Raw genomic sequence first — 7,704 nt, forward strand, 5'->3', positions numbered from 1 at the left:
AAAAAAGATAGAATTCAACCTCTCAACATGAAACTGAAAAAATTGCTAAAAATGTACAAATACTCAATGAAGGTCTTAGAAATCATACTGAGCAGATCATTATCATTAATGAAAGAATCTCAATCAAGGATGAACAAGATCTGGCTTTCAGTAATACCCTTTTGAAGCACAGAAATGAGGTAAATAAAACACTCCTTGAATTAGAAGAAACACAGCATAGTATAAATATTAGCAATGTTCGAGTAATGAAGAAGTGAAGCAGGTTTATAAAAATATGTAAGTCACATTCTACCTCATACTCAGTTCAGCCTGCATCACCATGTTGACAACTAAGCATAAAGTCATGGAAGAATGTGAGTCCTTTAGGGAGAAATTACGGCAGCTAAGGTCAGGGCGTTTCGACTGAGCGCAGACACTAAGAGAAACCATTAACTCAGTTACTGAATCTCTCAGGCAACTCTGTGAAATTATGTGATGACGACAACAATGATGACATTGATGTTTTCATTAACCATCACAGTGATGCTATAATAGATCGAACATTCAGTGTCAGCAGGGTACAACCACACATGGTGGGCATACAGTTAATACGTTTAACCAATAACACAACACAGATCAGTGAAAAACAGTTTCGATGAACACTAGGTCTGCTGAACCTCATTTTCCTATGACCCACAAGAACTGTAAATTATACACCTAAAGATCTGAAAATGTATGGTACCATTATAAAATCTTTACTACATAATGAAAATACATTGAGTGTAAGAGGGCGAAAAATCGACTGCCTCAGTTTATATATTATGACGACCCAAGCAAGCTAATAGATTGGCTACAACTGGTTATGGATGTTGGTAATACAGCTCATTCAAATGAAGTTGTTTCAATAATTTCTGGGCTTAGAGAGAGAGGTATCATCGAATAAGCATGGAGGCTGTAGTTTGAAACCTACACAAATCAGCACAAAAAACTACCCTTGCAAGCATGTTATGATTAACGGTTTGGCTGACTTATGGCATGCAGATCTTGTAGACATGAGAGAATATTCACATGCTAATAATGGTTTCAAGTACATAATAATGATCATTGATACATACTTAAATTTGACTGGGCATTACCTGTGAAAACGAAAACTGGGATAGATGTTTGAACAATTGCTACCGATGGAAACGAATTGATGCCCTGACAGTCTTCAAACACCTCATGGTGGGGAATTCTACAATAGATACTGCAAGACAGTGAGCGGTAAGGAATACACCACTTGAAAGAAAGTATATCTGAATAGCAGAACCAAACAATAAAAGGTCAATTGTGGATGTGTTTTAATCTTCGTGGATCATACAAATGGACAGATATTCTCCCAGAAATAATTTATCAATACAACTGAACTAAACATCATACAGTAAAAATGAGATCTATTGATTGTGATAACGAACTTCTAAATACAGTATACAACCGTATTAAAATGGCAGACCCATGCAAACAAAAGTTAAACGTGGGTGATATATTTCGTATTTCAGAGTATAAGACAACCTTTGAGAAATCATAAACGCCAAGCTGGTCAACTGAAATATTCACCGTCTCCAAGGTGCAAAGAACGAATCCTATAATGCATATATTAAAGAAAAAGTAAACCTGAAGAAACAGCATGAGACTTTTACACAGCAGGGTTACAAAAAGCTCAGAACCAGATGTGTTTTTCGTGGTGAGTTTCGAATACATCGAGGAAATAGAACACTCAAATGGCTTTGTTTTACAGCAACACAAACCAGTTGGATTGACTCTTACGATCTGATGTATAATGGGGTGCGCAGACCACAACCGCCACAGTAGCACAACATGCATGAAAGGAGGTGCATTCGAGGAGACAGTGGTGTTCTCGACAAAATACCTCTGGAATTACACATTACAGGATATAATTATGGTGGGCCAAGAACAAAGCTTCAAAAGCATTTGGCACAGGATGATAAGGAATTAGTCTGTTCGAGGAACCATATTAGGAACACGACATTACATAAAGTGCAAAAAAAGATCTCTCAAGTCGTCACATTGCAGATCGAATTTTAGCTGATAAGGCTAAGGCGATATGCAAAATAAAGGCTACTGGTGTAGGTCAACGCATTACAGCATTTGCAGTTGACAAAATCATGCATGGTAAAATTAAGTTGGGCTTAAGGGTGATGAATTTCAAGCAAGTTATGAATGCCGCATGTCATGCAGAGAACAAGAAGAAGAAGATGATGATGAAGCAGGGGTGCTAACAAACTGTATCCTGGCAGTGATGTATGGCATTAAAGGTACTCTGAAGAAGAGAGGATCAGTTAATGCACCCACGGTACTGCCACTACCCAGGGCGTCAGACAGAATTATCCTATTCCTCAACTCTGCACTCTCTAGTCTCTCAGCTGTGGGTTCACTCGTTGGTGGGGTTGCCGCTATTGCCCAAACAATCAAGTATGCACAGAATGCTCAGGAACAACTAGAAGAAGCAAGAAGACATAACTACATGATGGAAGCACTGACCATTGGAGAAGGACTATACTTGAAACCTTACAATAAAGGAATTAATCTCTTCATAAATTAAAAAAAGTAAAAAAGCCTCTTAGTAGTCCTACGAGATAGGGCACTTACAAATACTGATCTGCTCCCGTTTTCAGAAAAAAAATTGTTCATTCCAAGATTCTGAGGTGTGTTTATGGGTAATACATTACTGAAGACTACGTGGAAATCCAGATATTTTGGAATTATGAATTTAGATGTTGCTAGAATCTGGGCCCACTGGTGAGCTTATGTTAAAACAAATGCAAATACCGTCTACTATTTCGATTCATTCGGTGACCTGTAGCCTCTGGAAGAATTATGACATTACTTCACCAGCATAAATGAGTGTCTACAATTTTCAAAGCTACCAAGACTTTAATACATACCTGTGTGATCATCTGTGGGTCATGTTCCTCCTGACATTCACGAAGAACAGGAAGGATATATATAAGGAGATTCATTGTTATTTCAGTTTCTATTTGTGTAGTATAATCATATTACTCATCATTTTATTCATTGGAATTTACCATCTCACTCTGCTGCAGGGCCAGGACAAACAGCATCACATTCAGTAACTACGAACACATTCACATTCGATTGCGTGAAGTTTATTTGTGTTACGATATGATACGATTGCATACAGGTTCTGTACATTTTCTACAGTTGATTGACGTTAATGATCATTTATAAGAATAAGTATGTAGGAATTGTTCTTTAGTGGACAAAAGCGTATTTATTCTTTGGCGGGCGGAAGGCGATTATCTCTGGTGATTGTTCACAGCGCACTATTTGAAACTATAATTTTGAAATACAAGCAGTCTCCCAGAAAATGAGAGAAAAATATGTGTTTCTCTTGCTCGTGCAATCATAAGTGCTGTGAGGTCGCGTTCATTTATTTCATCACTTTTCACTGCTATTAGTGCATACTTGTACCAGAAGTTTGGCTCAAAGTATCTCATCCAGGTTTTGTCTTCCCTTGGCTTTGCAGCATCTTATACGGAAGCTGCCCTATTGGAAGTGTCTTCAATCCTTCAGCTTGGCAACAAAAGACAACGATGTGACGCATTTAGCCATTTTCTGTTTGATAATGCAGATTTCAATGTAAACACCCTAGATGTAACTGGTACTTTTCATGCAATTGGAGGTATAATGTGTGTTACTCCTCATGATGCATTGCTCCCTCAGAAAAATATTAAAATGTTGCATCATCGTCCCTTAGCTCAACTTGTTAGTGAAGCCGGAAAAAATGACATACAGACATTCCACAGAACACAAGTTGGGGGGCTGAAGGCTATAAAAATTGAAGATTTGGACATAATTGCTCCTGCAAAAGGTGAGATCGTGATCTCAACAGCGGAAATTACGTGGCTATATTGTAAATGGTCTCAGAATGCAGTTGTTTCAGGATGTAATGGTTACATAGAACACTTGACAGCAGGCAAAGAATATGAACGTTCTAAAATAAAGTGTCTTCCATTTTTAAATTCATCACCAACCCATTATGACATTATATATACTGCTCTGATGATAGCTAGAGATGCATGTAAAAGACATAATCAGACTACATGCTTTCTCACGTTTGATCAGCCTCTATATTGGAAGGCAAGGGATATTGTGGAGATTGACCTTCCTGAATTTCATAATGTGGAGGTCTGACTTGGAGGTTTCCATTTCCTTATGTCATTCATGGGACGTATTGGTACGATCATGGGTGGAAGTGGATTAAAGGACTTCTTTGATGTAATATTCACAGAAAACAGCGTTGAAAATATTTTGTCAGGACATGCTTATTCCAGGGCTGTACGAGTGCATTTCTTGGGTCACCTTGCTTTGGCCTGTCAAGTGTGGGATAACACTGAGCTAACACTATCCTCAAAATTTGAAAAATTGGTATTTTTTGAGGCGCTGTAGTGCCTTAGATATTGGGAGTAGAAAAAATGGCAGGAATCAAATTTGTAGAGAATTTTGTGCTCTTTAAAAAAGAAAATAGACGTTAAAGCGATAGGAGCAAAAAATCTGAGATATTTTGAAAAAACTGAAAAAAGGCCGAAATTTTCCAAGTTTTTTGACTGCAGAAAGTTTTCCCAAGCGAAATTTTGTTGACAAAACACGGTTTTCTAATGTTTTCAACCATACGAACGAGTTGAAAAAATAAACTCTTCTACCCCACCTTTTGCAAGGTATATCTGCTATTTGACTGAACTAAATAATAAACTGCATCTGGAAATTAATGGTGTCAAAGAAATTGTGAAAATAGAAGCTGGCACATAAGATGCTGACGACTTAAACGAAGTTTTAAAACAGGGATTGAGCTATGTGCAAACTTAGTACACTTAAATCTGGAATAAGGACTGTAAATGCAACGATTGACTTCAGCCAGAAAGGTTCAATAGGACGACTACTGAGTTTCACAAAGACTTTGGTTTTGAACAAGGGTTCCAGTAAAATTTACAAGTCTCATCAGACTGCTGATATACTACCTGTCAGCACAATCCATGTTGAATGCAACATTGCAACGAACTCCTATCTCAATGATAGCTTGATTCATACAATTACGGATTCTTCCCCTCAATAGGAACAGGGTATAACATTACTGAGATTTGCACCAATACAGTAAACCTTCCAACGACAGTTTACACATTGGACTAAATGGAATTGCGTATTGTAGACCAGAATAACCAGCATGTTAACTTTTGTGGTGAGGAAATCATTATACGGCTGCATCTAAGGCAGGATGGGCATAAGGTATAAAACCAATGCACACAGTCCACGTCATGGTACTTTGCAGCAGAGTCCCAAGATGATCATATGTGTGAACACAAGTTTATTACATCAGTGGGCCTGAAGCCCTGCAAAGACGTCGCTCGTTACAATGGAGCCTGTAGAAAATGATGATCGAACCATGCATCAGGAATACTTCTCACATAAACCTTATGCTTCAACCACATTTAACAAGACCGATGAAATTAGGATTACCATTCAGCATCAAAATGCTTTAACCCTTCCATGCAAGAGTTATATATATCTCAAGGGGTCCTTTAAGCAAAAGGATGGCACACCAACAGCTTTCACATTTCTGTTTCAAGAGATACGATATGAGTTTAACAGTGCTGAGATTGACCTTACACCCTGACTCATGTCATTTAGACCAGACACTGTACATGTGATTTTCCTCAAGCACTGACAATATAACTTTAGACATCTTTCCTATACATCTTTGGAAACAGACATGGTCACATTTTGTCTGCTCTCATAACCCAATATGGACAGCACGAAAGGCAAAGTCCCATGTCACCATTTTATGGATTTTATTTTTCTACATCTTAAATATCACCTCCCTCTTGCTTCAGACTAATAGCTTGTGTGTCTTGTACAGCCTTTATATACATTTGTGGGGGTAGGGATTTGTGAAATACCAGCAAAGACATATAGTAATTATTGTTGTTGTTGTTGTTGTGGTCTTCAGTCCGGAGACTGGTTTTATGCAGCTCTCCATGCTACTCTATCTAATGCAAGCTTCTTCATCTCCCAGTGCCTACTGCAACCTACATCCTTCTGAGTCTGCTTAGTGTAGTCATCTCTTGGTCTCCCTCTACGATTTTTACCCTCCACCCTGCCCTCCAATACTAAATTGGTGATCCCTTGATGCCTCAGAACATGTCCTACCAACTGATCCCTTCTTCTTGTCAAGTTGTGCCACAAACTTCTCTTCTCCCCAATCCTATTCAATACTTCCTCATTAGTTATGTGATCTACCCATCTAATCTTCAGCATTCTTCTGTAGCACCACGTTTCAAAAGCTTCTATTCTCTTCTTGCCAAACTCTTTATCGTCTATGTTTCACTTACATACATGGCTACACTCCATACAAATACTTTCAGAAATGACTTCCTTACACTTAAATCTATACTCGAATTTCTCTTCTTCAGAAACGCTTTCCTTGCCATTGCCAGTCTACATTTTATATCGTCTCTTCTTCGACCATCATCAGTTATTTTGCTCCCCAAATTGCTCCTTTACTACTTTAAGTGTCTCATTTCCTAATCTAATTCCCTCAGCATCACCCAACCTAACTCGACTACATTCCATTATCCTTGTTTTGCTTTTGTTCATGTTCATCTTATATCCTCCTTTCAAGACACTATCCATTATGTTCAACTGCTCTACCAAGTCCTTTGCTGTCTCTGACAAAATTACGATTTCATCGGCGAACCTCAACATTTTTATTTCTTCTCCATGGATGTTAATACCTACTCCGAATTTTTCTTTTGTTTCCTTCACTGTTTGCTCAATATACAGATTGAATAACATGGACGAGAGACTACAACCCTGTCTCACTCCCTTCCCAACCACTGCTTTCCTTTCATGTCCCTCGACTCTTACAACTGCCATCTGGTTTCTGTGCAAATTGTAAATAGCCTTTCGCTCCCTGTATTTTACCCCTGCCACCATCAGAATTTGAAAGAGAGTATTCCAGTCAACATTGTCAAAAGCTTTCTCTAAGTCTACAAATGCTAGAAACATAGGTTTGCCCTTCCTTAATCTAGCGTCTAAGGAAAGTCATAGGGATATATTATATATATATATATATATATATATATATATATATATATATATATATATATAGATGTTTTTTGATACATGTATACGTACACACATCAAAAAAAGTTTTGCATCTCCTCAGTTCCGAGAGTTCTGGAACCTGTACAGAAAATTGGAATAGAGATCAACATAAATATCATATCCACCCTTTTTATTGCTCATGAAAACCATACATTGCATGTTGTACCACCATACAGTGAGATCTTCAGAGGTGGTGGTCTAGATTTCTGTACACACCAGCACTTTAATACCCAGTAGCACGTCCTCTTGCATTGATGCATGCCTGCATTCGTCATGGCATACGATCCACAAGTTCTTCAAGGCACTGTTGGTCCAGATAGTTCCGCTCCTCAACGGCGATTTGGCATAGATACCTCAGAGTGGTTGGTGGGTCACGTCGTCCATGAACAGCCATTTTCAGTCTATCCCAGGCATATTGCATAGGGTTCATGTCACGAGGACATGCGTGGTCTAGTCGAGCGATATCGTTATCCTGAAGGAAGTCATTCACAAGATGTGCACGATGGGGGCGCTAATTGTCATCCATAAAGACGAATGCCTCGC

Source organism: Schistocerca gregaria, chromosome 5 (genome assembly GCF_023897955.1).
Source record: "Schistocerca gregaria isolate iqSchGreg1 chromosome 5, iqSchGreg1.2, whole genome shotgun sequence".
Lineage (NCBI taxonomy): Eukaryota > Metazoa > Arthropoda > Insecta > Orthoptera > Acrididae > Schistocerca > Schistocerca gregaria.